The sequence below is a fragment of the Artemia sp. Qi Xiang Cuo genome, chromosome 20 (genome assembly GCF_049724085.1).
Source record: "Artemia sp. Qi Xiang Cuo chromosome 20, ASM4972408v1, whole genome shotgun sequence".
In the NCBI taxonomy this organism is placed as follows: Eukaryota; Metazoa; Arthropoda; class Branchiopoda; order Anostraca; family Artemiidae; genus Artemia; species Artemia sp. Qi Xiang Cuo.
Genome location: NC_142813.1, coordinates 32,744,260 through 32,760,322, shown reverse-complemented (window position 1 = coordinate 32,760,322; position 16,063 = coordinate 32,744,260). Strand labels below are relative to the sequence as shown.

At 36.9% G+C, this 16,063-nt stretch overlaps 1 protein-coding gene across 1 annotated transcript in view; it reads right to left on the bottom strand.

Annotated features, from left to right (window-relative positions):
- Clic (chloride intracellular channel protein 5) overlaps positions 1–16,063 on the bottom strand; it is a 77,984-nt gene that overhangs the window by 40,448 nt on the left and 21,473 nt on the right. The window lies entirely within an intron of this gene.

The following is a 16,063-nucleotide window of genomic DNA, read 5'->3' as shown; positions in this document are numbered from 1 at the left end:
AAGGACTGAAAAATTAATAAATTTGAGAAAGAGAGAATTAGATCAAATCTAGTGTTTATGGAAAAACATTTGATTTTGGATGATGATTTTCTCGAGTTATCTCTTAAACGCAGGATATTATCTTGTCAGGGAACACTTGACAATATAATGAGGAGTGATTCTCCCCCATTGGACTATTGTATGAAACTTTTAAAAGGTGACTCAAGTACTTATAGTCAATTTATTGATATATTAATTGGAACAAAGCAGAATCATATTGTGGATATACTTTTGAAAATATTGCCAATGGATTCAATGTAGATGGCTCCTCCGTCATTCGAAAGAGGTAACATCACATAGCTACGCCTCTCTCCCCCATTTCCCTCTCATTAAATTTATCGATCGAAGAGGATCAGTTTCGTTTTAGCTGTGAGTGAGTTGACATCGGAAAACAAAAAATTTTCTATATATGTCCATTGTGCATGTACACTCTTGGCAGTTGTAATCAATGTGAGAATTGTACAATTATTGATGACTATAGTGAAAAGTGTAAATTATGTAATACTTGTAAATTACATATAGTCTATGAAGTACATATTAAATGATGTAATTCATGTCTTGATGATGTGTGTGAATCTAATAATATAGGGCAACTGTTATCCAATTTTCAATATGATAAATGTTATCATTGGTATAATACTTACCCCGCTATGATTGGAAAGAATCCCAAACGTGAGTTTAGTTTATTTCTACGAGATTGGTATCGTCGTGGATTTAAATTATTCTGGGAAGAGGAATCTGGTTTACGATTCAACTGTTGGGGTAACAAGACAATTTGGTTTCTACGTCATCGTTGTGATGACACCACCTACTATGACTATAAACCAAGTGATTTTTATTTGGCAGTTACCGAATGTGACTCACCATTTGAAAACATTGTATGTGATATTGCTTCAAATAGACAGATTGAAACTCGTAAATTTCATAATATGAATGCAAATAGTATTATTGACTATACAAAGAGATATGACAAGAGTGAAGTTACATTGTACTGTAGAAAATGTGACCCTGACTTTGCAGTCAATCAAGATCAATATACAGTGAATCCAAATGATTTACCAGCATTAGTGGTTCACAACAGTTGCCTATACATCGAAGATGAAGAAATCTAAAGTGAAGATTTAAAGACATTGTTGTATATATATATATATGCATTTTATTAATAAAAAAATTCACAAACATTTTTTAAGAACTTTACTCTTAGTGCACTGAAATCAATACTATATAGGTCTGAGAGGATATTTTCCACTAGAAAGTAATTCAGACGAGGATTGTCAACATAAATGTGGAGAAACTGCTTGTAAGTATAGCCGCGACATCGGAACACAAAATATAGTAGTGCATGGAAGCCACAGCTTTTAGTCGTTAGATCCTGAACCCTCTTCCGATTCTGAATAATAGTTTTACCACTGCTCTCAATATAGTTGCTAATGTAGGGCGTATAGAATGTATAGGGTAGACTAAGAGGATCAACAAATTCGGTCGTTTTCTTTGTTTGAAAGTTGCACAGCCAATGACCCGTCAGCACAGTCAATGGACTGCTATTAACAATAATCAAGCTATTGTTGACACGTTGAATTTTTCCAAGATAGTCCGAGGGCAGACAATAGGAAAAATTTAAAATTTGAAACCATTTTAAATTTGCTCAAGGATATCACATATCTTGCATATACTGCATCCCATTCCAGACAAAGCCGTGATCCTTTCGTAATTCCCACCGCAATGTTTGGTGCTCTTGTACCATTATCATCAACTCCACTATGAACTTCTAATAGGGTAAACATTCCACTCATCGCCATCAACACAAATATATATCCAAATGAGTAAAGTCAAACTGTTCTTCTTCTCACTCCTTGAATTCTATTCACAGAATAATAAGACTATAGCAAAAATCCTTTCTTTATATTCACTCCGCCGCTACTAAGTAAACAAGCCCTCTGATTGGCTGAGAAGGAAACATTTGATCTAAGTGTTTCCGGGAAACTCATAACATTTGGCTTGAACAACAACATCAAATACTATTTCTGGATCATCCATAAAACAGACATGAAAAACATCAAATAAATCGAACAACACACATAACCATCCATAAAAACAAACATTAATGTGAGTAAGTTCCTGTTTTTCAAATTCTCACTGACAAAAACCATAAAACATCCATAATTTGATGTTGACAACCATGAAAAACATCAAATAAATCGACCAACACACATAACCATCCATGAAAACAGACATAAATGTGAGAAAATTCCTGTTTTTTCAAGTGAGAAAATTCCTGTTGTTTCATTCTCACTGAGAAAACCATAAAAACATGCATAAATTATATACTGTTCGGAGTTATATATAGGTATCTACTCTAGTCCTTTGAATTTCTAATCGAATGAGCCTTTTTTTAAGTTTCTACGACAAAACTTTCTATAAAAAATCTTATATGCCCCCAGAGCATAACTTACAACCCTTGCCCTTAGGGCTGTGGGAGAGTGTCCTCCTCAAAAACATAATTTCTATCTCTAAATCAACAACGCTGAATAAAATGGTTATTTAAAAATTTTGATTGGATGTGTTTAGGGAAAAGGTGGGCTTAAGACGGGGGTTAGTTGCCCTCAAACCACTTTCGACAATTAAAAAGGGCACTAAACCTTTGAATTTCCAATCGAATGAGCCCTTTTTGAAGTTTCTACGATAAAGATTTCAATAAAAACTTATAACCCTTGCCCTGAAGACTGTGGGGGGAGTGTCCTTCTCAAATCTATAATTTCCTGAACTTTAAACTGCGTGGAACAGAACGGCTATCTCAAAATTTTGATTGGATGTGTTTGGGGAAATGATCGGCGTCGAAGGGGTGTTAGTTGCCTTCCAATTACTTTCGACTATTAAAAACGGCACTAGCCATTTTAATTTCCAATCGAATGAGCCCTTTTTGAAGTTTCTACGACAATGCGTTCTAGAAAAACCGCATATGCTGCCAGAACATAACTAACAACCCTTTCCCTGAGGGTTGTGTGTGGGGGGGGGGGAAGGGGAGGGTTATCATCCTCAAAGACCTAATTTCTAAAACTTAAAACTACGTTGATCAAAACGGCTATCTAAAACTTTTTATTGGATGTGGTCTGAGAAAAGGTGCGAGAGAAGGGGTGATAATTGCCCTCCAATCACTTTTATACATTAAAAAAGGCATTATCCCTTTGAATTTTCAATCGAATGAGCCTTTTTTTAGTTTTTTTGAAGTTATATACCCCCAGGGCATAACTTAAAACCCTTGCCCTGAAGGCTGTGGGGGAGTGTCCTCCTCAAAAACATAATTTCTATCTGGAAATCAACTACGCTGAACAAAATCGCTATCAAAAAATTTTGATTGGATGTGTTTTGGGAAATGGTGCGCGTGGAAGGGTGTTATCTCGAAAATTTGATTGGAAGTGTTTGGGGGAATGATGGGCGTGGGGGTGGGCTAGTTGCTCTACAATCACTTTCGACTATTAAAAAGAGCACTAGCCCCTGCAATCGAATGAACCCTTTTCGAAGTTTCTACGACAACTCCTTCGATACGAAGTGCCCTGGTATGGAAACCAACAAAATAAAATAAATAAATAAATTATACATTGTGCCAACATCGTTCTTTACTTAGGCAGCGCGATTGCGCTGCCTTTGATTTCTGGTCGTTTTAGAGTTTGAATTTTAACATGTATTTGTATCTGCTGAGCTTAAGTTTAAAATGGCCTTTACTTTTCTTTGAAAAACTTATTTTTCGGAATTTTTTTTTAATTAATGTCACATAAATGTCGAATATGTAGGAAATATAGGTCCGGTAATGTATCTATATTAATATATCTACAAGGGATATGATTGGGCTTCAATAAAGATTGTCGAAAATAAACGGCGTATGGTTTACAATGAAGCAGAAACTTATGTAGAAGGTCGCTGCATTACACCAAATGAAGCATGCTGGCGACTATTTAGTTACGATATCCAGAAAAAGAGCCATGCCGTTCAACGTTTAAACGTTCTTTCGCCAGGACATTACATGATGCAAATATAAGCAAATCCCGAAAGGATTTTATTGACATTGGACAACAAGGTTCAAAGCTGGGGGCGAATTTTTGGATCTACAAGGCGCTAAAACAAATGAAAAACAAGGAATTTCTCTATTATTGGGAAATGCATGAACACTATAAATGGAATGGCATTATCAGTACATGGGAACAAAGAATCCGTCGATTACGGGTCTTTGGACGAATTCGCAACGTAAATTTTTCAGCTTTTCCCGAGTGCTTCTATTTACGAGTACTTTTGTATCATGTGAAAAATGCAACAAGTTTTGAAGATCTTAAAACAGTTGATAACGTTGTATATTCCACATACAAAAAAGCATGCCTGGCTCAAGGCCTTGAATTCGACGATAAACAGTGGTTCGATGCGCTAGAAAAACCGGCACTGTCCAAAATGCCTTCTGCAATACGAATACTCTTCACACAGATTCTTGTTTATGGTAATCCTGCAGATCCCAAAGCTCTGTGGGAAAGATTCAAAAATCAGTTGGAAGAGGATTTCATTTTGCATGCAAGACGAAATAATTTATGTAAAGATCTTGCAGTAAAGCTTGCATCGAAGTTAAATAAGATGGCGATAGAAGGTCGAAATTATAGTTTTTGGGTGGAAAGATACGGCATGGACAACATTGAGACCTATGAAAATGACCAAAGCTTGGAATTTACAAATTCTAGTGAGTCATCTGTTACTGGAGACAGTATGGATCGGAAAAATGAGGTTCAATCCCGCTTTCTAGGGCTATAATGACAGAAATGTTGAGATGGCTAGGGGACATCCTGCAGATTAAGGATGGCAGATTTCCAAAGATTGTCCTTGTCGGACAACCGTCTAGGGCCAAACGAAAAGCAGATCGTCCCCGAAAGGGGCAGGAGGACGCTGTAAGGAAATATTTAAGGGAAAATAGAAACTTCTTGGGAGGGCGTAAAACGGGGCTTTGAATAGATTGGGATGGAGGAGGAGCGTGCGTAGCTGTGTTAGCCTCAGGCAGCTTGGTGCTGCAGTGAGTTGTAAGTACTAGTAGTAAAAAAACCAACAGATAGAAAAATCTCAATGAAAAAAAAGACGAAACTGCGGCCAGTGGAAAGAAAAGACGAAAAAAGTAAAACAACGCGGCCTCTCTTTGATAGAAGGAACGTTTATATTAAATGAACATATAATAGAATTTAAATTTTTCGTCTTTTCTTTCCACTGGTCTTGCTTCTTGTTATTTTTTTCACTGAGATTTTTCTCTCAGTTGGTTTTTTGTCATGGCTGGCCAGTTCGGCTTAAGATATCTCAGTAGTGGTAGTAGCATTACTTTCACAGATGGTTATATTTATCATTCACACAGAATATCTTATCTAATTACACAATATCCGTAAGTAGCAAATTTATAGCCTCCAAAAAAAATTCCTCTTAAAGACATCTATTTGGTTACTTTGACATTCAGTAAAAACCGCAACTGATATTAAGGGAACTCACCAGTTGGGAATCTTTGGGATATGAATTCATATTTGAAGTTGTCACAAGTCAAAATGAAAAATTTCTTGGGAACCAAGCCAAACAAGTAGAATCAGTACCGAAGTAAGATGGAGAAAAAAATGCTAGTACCAACCCATCTCTAGTATGAGCTAGTTATGAAAAAAATGAATACACATATAGTTGGTTCGCGGGTTGGTACTATCGTATGCATTGGAAAAACTTAGAAAAACTAATGGCCTGCTAGTCGGGGTGAAAGGTCGTTTTTATAAGCAAACACTTACTAAACTTTATAATCCAGTATTCACACACCGTGTATTTTTTTTCATCGTTACATTTTCGAAGATATCAAATAAAAGTTATAGAAAGCGTATCCGCGTGTACTTTTTCAGGATTTGTAAATATTTTCTTGGACCCCCCCATGGTTCAGAAACAGATATATTATTCAAAAATATGAAATACTCAATATCACTATAAAAATGTATCAACATAATGATCGATGTCTTAGGTAATCTAGAGAAAATACAATCAATTTTCCCCTGAACTGTCACGTTTGATGGATAAATAGTTTTGTCGCCACAGCCTTAATAAAACTGAGATATTTATTGTGAGTATTTCTTTAGCTATATATTATCTGTTTATGAGCTATTTATTATCGTCCTGTTTCTCAGAAGCGTTATTTTGTAGTTTTCAGTTTTCGTTTCGTTTATTTCCTATACTCATGTGTATATATTTCATATTTGGGTATTCTTGCATTATATGGGCCTTTACAAGGAAACCAGTCACGAAAACCCGTTTTTGACGGGTTAACCGCTATAGAGTAGGCAATGATAGCGTGGTTTTCATTGCGTATACGACATTTAAACTGTGGTTTTTGGGGGTTTTGGGGGGGGGGGGAGGTACCTAGGTTAGGTTAGGTATTCAATATATGCTATGCCTTACCCTCCCCCCCCCCTAATGTGCAAATATTTAGCCCAAACTTGTTTCTAAACTATTATATATTCATCGTATTTTATTTTATATCATTAGCATTAACCAAACTTGACTTTTTAGAAAGGCCCAAATAATGCAAGAGTACCCATATTTGTATAGAGGGTATAAATAAATCATTATTATTATTATTATATGCTGGTACATAGTGTACTTTTCAAAGATTTGTCCTATTTAAATCTTTTAACAAAGAATTGTTATCATAAACCTAAACAGTGAGAACCATTTCACCTTTGGGGAGAAGTTATGAAAACATTAATATTGCCTATTGGTTTTAAGCATGATGATATGTGTCGTACAGTACAATAAAAAAAATGAATGTTTTTATAAACCATCAGGTCAATTAATAGCAGCTATTTATTAACCTGATTCTTTATAATTCGACCAAAACCAAGGAATTATGAAGACTTAATAGCACGCCAATTCTTCATAATTCCTTGGGTCACACCCAAATTATATATGCGTACCAACAGCGGCAAGAAAATCAGCCTGCCTAATTCCGCTTATGCCAATAGTCAAGAATGACGTTAAATTTTTGTTTATATAATGTAAAATGTTTTTTCCATTAATTCTTTAGGAGTTCCAAAGCTTCTTTGTATTTTAGGTGTTGTCAGCTGTATATTTACCCATTAGTCATGTCGGACATTTGCAAAGGAACACAATAGCCACACCTTAGTCAAGCTATGACGATAGTGAAGTTGGCTTACATTTTGCATTGTACTATGAGACATTAATTCTGCTTTGAAAAAATTAGAGATTGCAAGAAAATACTGATAAAGTTTGACGGTTACATGGCTCAGAAAACATTAACAGGGTAATGAGGAAATACTTCCTAGGGATATACTGATCATATCCAACGACAAAGCCATAAACTGTAAAGTGCACGCACGTTAGGGGCTCCTGTGGAAATTTGAAATATAATAGCCTAATATTGCACCTTCGTTTTCAACCCTCCCCTCCGTCATCGAGGGTTGAGCCTACGTGCACACGGCCAAACATTTATTAGTAGCTAATCCTGTCAGAGGAAAAGCCTAAAAAAAGAGCAAGACGAATTCCGACGTTTTGACCTAGACTCACTAGGAGTTTCAAGCAATCATCTCCCGAAGTTAGGGAACATTAAATTAGGTAATATAGAATCTATTTATTCAGGTAAAAGGAAGGATACAGTACGTAAGGCTCACGATGAATAAAAAAACTTTCCAAGCCTTTCTTAGTTTGAGAAAGTATTAATAATTCATGATTGTTACTCACTTTACGACTAAAAAGTGCAAGGTATCATTCATAGGGGTATAATAACAATAATAATAAAGTTATTACAAGCCAAAAAATAGGCCATACAGCACAGTATTCTTAAATACACACCACAAGAAAAATAAGATAAATATCAAGTTTCACTCATTGATGTCAACGCTTCATTTACATATTTACATAACTGCCTGATTGTCCTTGTCTGCAGGATCCCCGGGAAGTCAAGTTACCACCCTCAAAATACTTTCCCCTTAAAAGAGAAAGTTGCTGGCACTCGGCAAGAATATGGGCCACATCATCAATACCTAGGTTACATCTAAGGCAAGATTAATCCGCATCTGCATCTGGGGCCATCTTTTTTCTTTCATACACTCTTTTCCTATTTTTTTAGTGGCAGGCAATTCGCTCAGATCCGAAACCCAGTCCTTAATGTCTCCCGGCAATCCTAGTTTAAATAATATTCAAATCCTAATATCTCTTTTACTTGGGAATAAAACTTCAATGTCTCAGATGTTTTAACTGCCTGAGTCCACATCTAGACTTCCTGTTTTTTTATTATTTCTATAATCTTAGCCAAACACGGCTCGTCCTGATATGAGGGTCCTAGCCCATCATTTCAAATATAAGATAATCATATTCCATCTAAAACATTTTTTATTTGATGGCCACGATCTTTTACGTTTCGACCGTAGCATCTTCAGATAAGCTGCTTTTGCTAACCTATCTTCTGGCAGACTTAGAAGTTTTAGCCAATCTCGGATCATCTGTGCTATTCTGCTCATTCTCAGCGAAAATATTCCTAGGTCACCTTTTGTTGCCTGATTGTGGGTCGTTTAGATGAAATTTACACAGTTACAGGAGAAGATAAACAGAATCACAGGTAGAGTATTTTTTACTGTATTTTTGTGCTTTTATTGAGGGATTTTAGTACCGATATTGGTACAAATAGGGATACTTATTATCCTAGCTTAGAGAACTGGGTGCAGGCAATGAAAATAGTTACAATAACCTATTGAAAACCAATATGGTAATTGATAATAAAATTGCCCATGAATTAAGATGGCAAGACGGCCAATCATATTGATTCTGCTATTATAAAATCAAAGACTGGCAGGATCGATATAAGACACTAGGATATTCAGGAGTGCGTTATCGATGTTAAAGGTAAAGATTACGACCTAGTAATACATAGAGCTAACTTAAGGCTGAAATTTAGGAGGAGTGATTATCTTCCGGGAACTTGTGATATTTATAGACTCTGGGACGAGAATTTGAGAGGAACTTTCTGAGAACAGTTGGATACGGACCTGGAAAGTTTATAGGAGCGTGCGTAGCTCTGTTGGCCACCTAGTTGGCCTCTGTTGGCAATCTAGGCCATGTTGAAGGGGAATCATGCAATTAGTCATGGTCGGAGACCATCCCGGTAAACCCAACATGTGCTTTCTTCCTTCAAGCGACATGAATTATATCCTTTCTACACTGACATTCATTGCCCGTCAGGGCGAACAGTACAAATTTATTCTGGTCGTAACCTTTGACAAGTCGTTGTGGTGGAAGTCCGTGAAGATTATTGCTGCAGAACGACCTGGAAGTAGCGTTACAAAAGTAGTTGTTAGACTAAGAAGACTCCAAACTCTCATGAGTTTTGTCGGTGCCATTGGATCTTTGATGGATGGATCTGGACTAAAAGTGACCTTTGAAATGATGTACGCTGCCGAAACGATTCCTCATTTTCTAAGTGGTAAGGCTATTTCTCGACCAGTGCGAGCCCATACCATTGTAGACGCAGCACTTCACTCGATTCTGACGAAGGAGCTTGTTGACACAGCGCTTCACTTGATTCTGATGAAGGAACTTGTAGACGAGGATTCAGTAGCAGAACTTGAATTGAATACAGAACTTGCATTGAATACGGTTGAGCTTAGTGGAGTCGAAGACCTCTGTGAGAAAATAATGGATGGACGAGCTTCTCTTGAACATATTTCCAAGTTTTCAAGTCTCATGAAAGTCAAAGCTTCTCTGTCATCTCTTAAATCAGGCTAAAGTCACGAGACTCGAACAGGAAAACAGTGGATGCAGGCATGGACATGGCTGCCATTCTTCGAAATTTCCTGAGAACTGAACGTACAGGTCAATGGAAACTTCATTTGCTAAAAGTTTCCAACATGCTCCTTTACTCACAGCAGCTGGTCACAACAACTATACGAAGTCGGCGGCTGTACCTACACCAGATGACAGACTTGAACATACAAGCCCACCACTTTCCAGTCTTTCGAAAAAGGCTTGCACGTCGTGAGAAGATCGGACAGATTTTAGGCCAGTTTATCTCAGATTTGGTCACAGAACAAGAACTAATGAGAAGTCTAAAAACGGCAACCGGATTGACTAGAGGTAGAAGAATGACGGAAGTACAGAAACTTCAGTGGGTAATGGGACGTCCAGCCTTTGCTCACATTAATCTTCTAATGCAAGAACTGACAGATGTTTCGTATCACACACGCGACCACCTCAAAGAGTCTGGTATTTCATGTGAGCAGAGGGACTGAAAAGACACACAAATAGTTTGTGACTTTGTCGAACAGTCGTCTCCTTTCGAGGATGGTGCCTTATCGCTTCGAAGCCTTGCTACTGGCATGACTGCTGCAAAAAACGTGAACGCCGACAAAGCAGTGGAAGTCGGGACGAATATTCTTGACGGAATGGTAGTAAACTTTGAAGGAACATTCATTAAAACGGAAGTATCAGGCAGTTCTTATGAAGGCGAAGCAAAAAAATCGGGGAGAAATACACAGTTTAGATCCCTCATTGTTGTTTTAATGTCTTGTAACTGAATCCAAAATACTGAATATGGATGAAGGATCTTCATTTAAATGACATTTGCTCGTATCCTGCGTCACTTCCTGATGATTATGGCACGTTCCGAAAGCCAAATAGACCAGAGCTAGCAAAAGAATATTAAGCGACTTTCAGAAATTGATACTACTGGAAAAAAACAGAGTCTGACTTGCACTTACGTCTCAGACGGAGGAGCTTTGCTTCACAGGATTCCCTGGGTGAAGAGAGAAACATATTCGGAGATCATAGACGGACACTGGAACTACATTTCGGCCAAATTACAAAATAATTTCGGTTGGAAGAACAGAAGTATTATTGTTTGTGTGGATGGAAATTCTGTGAGAATTTTGATCTTCTACATAACTTAAGCTATCATAACCTCTGAGACGGGATTTTCTTATCGGTAAACACATTACATAGATTTGTTTAAATACATTGAAGTACTTCATAGAACTAGAAAAAGAAAATAAAACCATTTAAAATTGGTGAAAACTAAGTTCCTTGCAGTATTTGCCACTCCAAAGAAATTTCCTGGCGGGGCTGATGATGATCTGCTTCGCTATTCACCTCTGTGCTGGTTGAAACGGGAATGTAACATTTTTGCTGTATAGCGAAACAATTTAATTAATTCCTACTCCCCCTACCCCTTTCAACATTTATCTGAAGCCTCGTGAAGAGTAAGCAGTTTGTCCATTAAAATTTGCTTTTTTAGGAATCTACCCTAACCCCACCTAGACAATGACTCACCCCCCTCAGTATAGCTGATCAGCAATTACAGATCGCCAAACGTAGCCTAGTTTCATTACAAATAGAGCGAATTAACTTGGTTGAATCCTGTACTGCCACCGTGTAGCATTGCTTTTTTACAACTGGAAAGCCTAAAATACAGTTATTCATACTTTTAAATCAATTAGCTTCTCAGAATTTTAAATTGATCGAAAATTCGTCCTCTTTGGAGTAAAGTTGTAGTTTTGTACCCTAAAATAGCAAGAAAACAAGACTTTCCCCTGGTCCAATCTGTATGGTCACTTAAAAAGGAGCTTTAAATTTACATTTGAATGAGCGCTCTCCCAACTATCTTGGACCTTTGGTTTGATACAATCACCCCTGGGAAACAAACAAAACAAATGAACATGCATCGACGATGTGTCTTCTGAAACAAAAATTAACTCCACATTTTGAAGGTTGGAGCTTGAAACCTCTACGGAAGGGTTCTCTGATATGATGTGCCTAATAAAGAGCTTTTCAAGATCGCTTGCTTTTTTTTGGGGGGGGGGTCCCTTTTCTCAAAAATCAGGCCAATTTTCTCAGATTTTTGGTTTTTGAGTGGGTAACAATAAACTGAAAGAATTATAAATATTCAGAATTAGCATAAATAGCCAATACTGCTGGTGGAGCAGTTGTCACAAGAATTAAATTTTTAGTTTTGGTGAATATTGGTCCAAGTCAGTCTTTACTTCCAATTTTTTTTTCACAAACTATTTGATAAGATTATCTTGTGACGAAAATTGTTTTGAACTTGTTCCTTTTTTTTTAGTTGAATAGGACAATAAAAAGGAAGAGGGTCAATTTGACAGCTGGATAAGTTTAAATTTTGTTTTTCTTTCGCTATTCTATTTTTTTTTCTTAATGTATGAATATATAACGGATTTAAGTTCGAGGGGAATAATTGTCCTGTTATGAAAGAGGTATATTTTACATGGTCGTTGGAAAATCAAAACGTGGTATCTATGCAGGCAGGATGATTTTTTAGTATCTCTACTCCTTGTCTAAACTATTCTAAGGCGTAGGAAATTGTATAAAGACAAGTCTACATCTGTTATACCCTACGAAAGCAATCTTTCTGTAATTTTGGTTTGAGTTTGATTTTCTTTTAAAATTAAATGTATTATAGTTAAATATATTATTAGTTAAACAAATTGATCATTTTGCCATGAATCCTTGCGGTTTAAATTTACTGTATTTTGTTTCATTTTGCAGGCAATTTAGCTGCTCTTTTTATTTGAGAGTTCTTTCCTAAAAGTATCTAAAAAATAAACTTATTCCTACGAAAAAAAATTCCTGAAATATATTCCATGTCACCCAACCACCCCTGATCTTTTGGCGTTTGCTCCCCCCCCACTGGAAAATTTTCTGCCGGCACCCTTGGTTGTAAGGGATTCTGTGAGTGACAGGTGCAGCTGCCATCGAAATGGCATCGAATGCGACATTCTTGCAAATCTTGCAAAGGAACTAGTTCCTCTACTGTTCGGCCTCAAATCGAAGATGAAGACATGGGATAAATAGGACGAATCTCCAATTATTTTGCAATTTCAAATTATCTGTGATTTTTTGTTCAAGTTAAAACCAATGATTTAGCTAGTTGTGAGAAGTTGTTCATTGGATTCTTAAAGTTTGCGGTGGTCACGTTTAGGGTGGAGGGGTGAATTGACAAGGACGTGACTTCTTTTCTGCATTAGCAGTCCAATACTGGTGATCTATGTACCAGATTTACATATTACTGGCTTTCTATACGTGCAAATTAAGTCACTGCTGCCACTGCTTTGTTTAAACTAAACCCATTTTTTCTCTCTTGCAAATTAAATTGTGTTTAAAAAGTCATCATTTTAGAAGAAAAGACGAAAGATGGTCAATTTCGCCTCGTCTGATTTTGGCCGCTTTTTTATAAATGTTGTAGACAATTTTTTCCCGGTTCGAATTGTACCAAAATCAAAACTGTTGCAATTTGTTTGAGGTTAAACCTTAGATTGACTGTACTATTAATTTAGAAGCTCATGCATTTTTTCACCCTAGATTTAGCCTGAACAAGATCAGCAAAGAAATGGGCAACTTTCGGGGAATTGGAACAAATGCAACGCTCCGGCGAATTTGAATTAGCTGCTGTATGAAGATATAACATAATTTCTACAAAGTAGAAATTTTAGAGCTTCCTGCCGTTCGTCAAATTCCAGTTTCATTTGTGTCAGCATTTACTAAGTTCCCAAATCATGTATTTTCATAAAACACATCATTCCAAAGTGTCAATCGGCAACAATAAAGATACGTGCTTATGCATGAAGAGACTGAAATTACCCACCAATAGCATGCATTGAGTTAGGCTGATTATCATTCTCAATAACTCTACAGAAAAAGCATACAATAACAAAAGATAATTAAAGAAAAGGATCTTATAAAGTATAGAACAAGGCTAAGGGACTGTTAAAGTACCTGAAAAAGGTGATTGTACCCTTCCCCCTCCGAAACAAATGTTGCATAGATTGATCATTGGTCCTGGTGGCCTCTAGCCAACTTTGTCCGAAAAAAGGCAAGTGAAGACGCTGCATAAAAGATTGGATGATCATTGTAGCCATATTTCACCTGACCCAATTGGGTTGCAGTGCAACGTTCATAGTTTCTTATTCGCTATCAGTGGTTTCTAGTTCGGTAACTAGAATTTACAAACGTTTTTCCCGTATTGGGATTGATAATGGGAAATAAAAGTTCTTCTGAAGTTTGCGAAATTTCCAGTAATTTCGAAAACAAGAAATCATTTTTTAGTCTCAAGGTAGTGAACACAAGAAGCAAGAATAAACCGCCCTAACTCCAAAAGTAAGATTATTAAGGGTCACCTAACGTCAGATTCGTGCAGCACACCAAAAATTATTTTCGTGACATGAAATTGAAAATTGTGTTTTTCTTCTAGTCCTTGGAAATAATTCTGGAACGGCAAAATCCAGAAATCCCAAATTTTTTATAATTTTTTCATCCAATTTTAGGTTTTAATCGAATATTCTGAAATTTTACATGTATGTAATTAGTGGGGCCAGAAACAGACTGAAACAAGTCAAGGTACAATCCAACCACTAATCCAACCACTGCTGGAGATGTAGAAAAGGGGAGGAAGATCCGTAAATTCTTATCGTTGGGATATCTACTAGAAGAGATTGTCGGATCTTGACGAGAATTAGCGAAAAGTAGGAGCTAGTATCCTAGTTATGCTCTTCGAGGATCGGAGCTCAACCTGCCTTCAATGGAGAATGGAAAGAGGGTCCTTAAATTCTTGTCGTTTGGACATTAAATGGAAGAGGTTGTCGGTTCTCAAGTAAACTTTATGAAAAATAAAGAACAAGCGTCCTGTTTATGCTTTAGGTTGGGTACAAATTTCTAGTAATACCTAGGTCATTTCTAGAAACAAGTCTGTATTCCCGGTAGGGAAGAGTGGGTACTAAAATCATCTCAACAGGACATATACAAGAACAGACGGTTAGATTTCCACCAAACTTTATGTAAAGTAAGAACTAATGTCCTAGTTATGCCTCTTAGGAAAACACACGACCTTTGTGAGGGAGAGATCCCTAATTCTTGTCATCCTGATATCTAGGTGAAGGAGTTTCGGATCTCTATAGAATTTGGTGGGGTTTAAGAGTAAGTGTCCTGATTTTTTTTTTTGGCAGTACGCACCCTGTCCAGCCTATGTAGTGATAGAGTATGTAAATTACTGTGATTAGAATATTTGCCAGAAATGGTTGTCAGATCTTAAAGAAAATTGGAACGGATTGCTAGTTCTTATCATCACAGCAGCTAGCAAAAGGGGTTGTCGGATCCCAACAAAACTGGGTGGGAAGTATGATTAAGTGTTCCGGTTGCGTTTTGGGGGGTCTGTACCAAATCCAACTTAAGTGGAGGAATCGAGTACGTGAATTATTGTGATAAAAACATTTGCCAGGAGTAGTTGTCAGGTCTTATCAAAACTTGGTAGGACGTAAAAGGTTAAAAGGTGAGCTGATCTTCTGGGCTCTTGGGCATCAGATTCAAGTATGATATTTGCAGGAAAGGGACCCCTAAATCCTCAATTATGCAATATCAATGAGAAACGATTATAGAAAATCAGCGAAGCTTTGTCAGTCAAACTTTATCAGAAGTAATATTTGATGGGCTATTCCTGCCTCTTTGAGGTCATCAGATTCCAGCAAAACGCTGTGGGGAGTAAGAGTCTCAGAGTCTTGGATTAACCCTAACACGATAGAGATCCTTAAATTCTTGTTATAAGCATATCTATCAGAAGGTAAAGTTAGGCCCCAGCTAAAATTGGCAGGAACAAAGAGCGAGGCTCATAGTTGTGTCTATTTATGGTATATGCATGATCTAACCTCTATGAGAGGGTGCGTGGGGGTACCAAAATCCTGTTTTATTAGCATCATTACTAGACAGGCTGGCAAAATTCATTTAAAACAAAGTTACTCTGGTTACTCTGAAAGTTACTCTGGAATAAACCTTTTGCGTTCCTTCTTTAGTCCATTCAATATTTGCACTTCTAATTCGCCTTTTGTAAAATCCATTCTTTGTGTGCACTTAATTTACAGAAGCTGGGATTAAGCAATCGTGTCTAAACTTTGACCTTTTAGCTTTTTAAGTACAAAGAAATGCACAAATCAAGAATAAAACAAACAAATCTAAATGAAAAAAA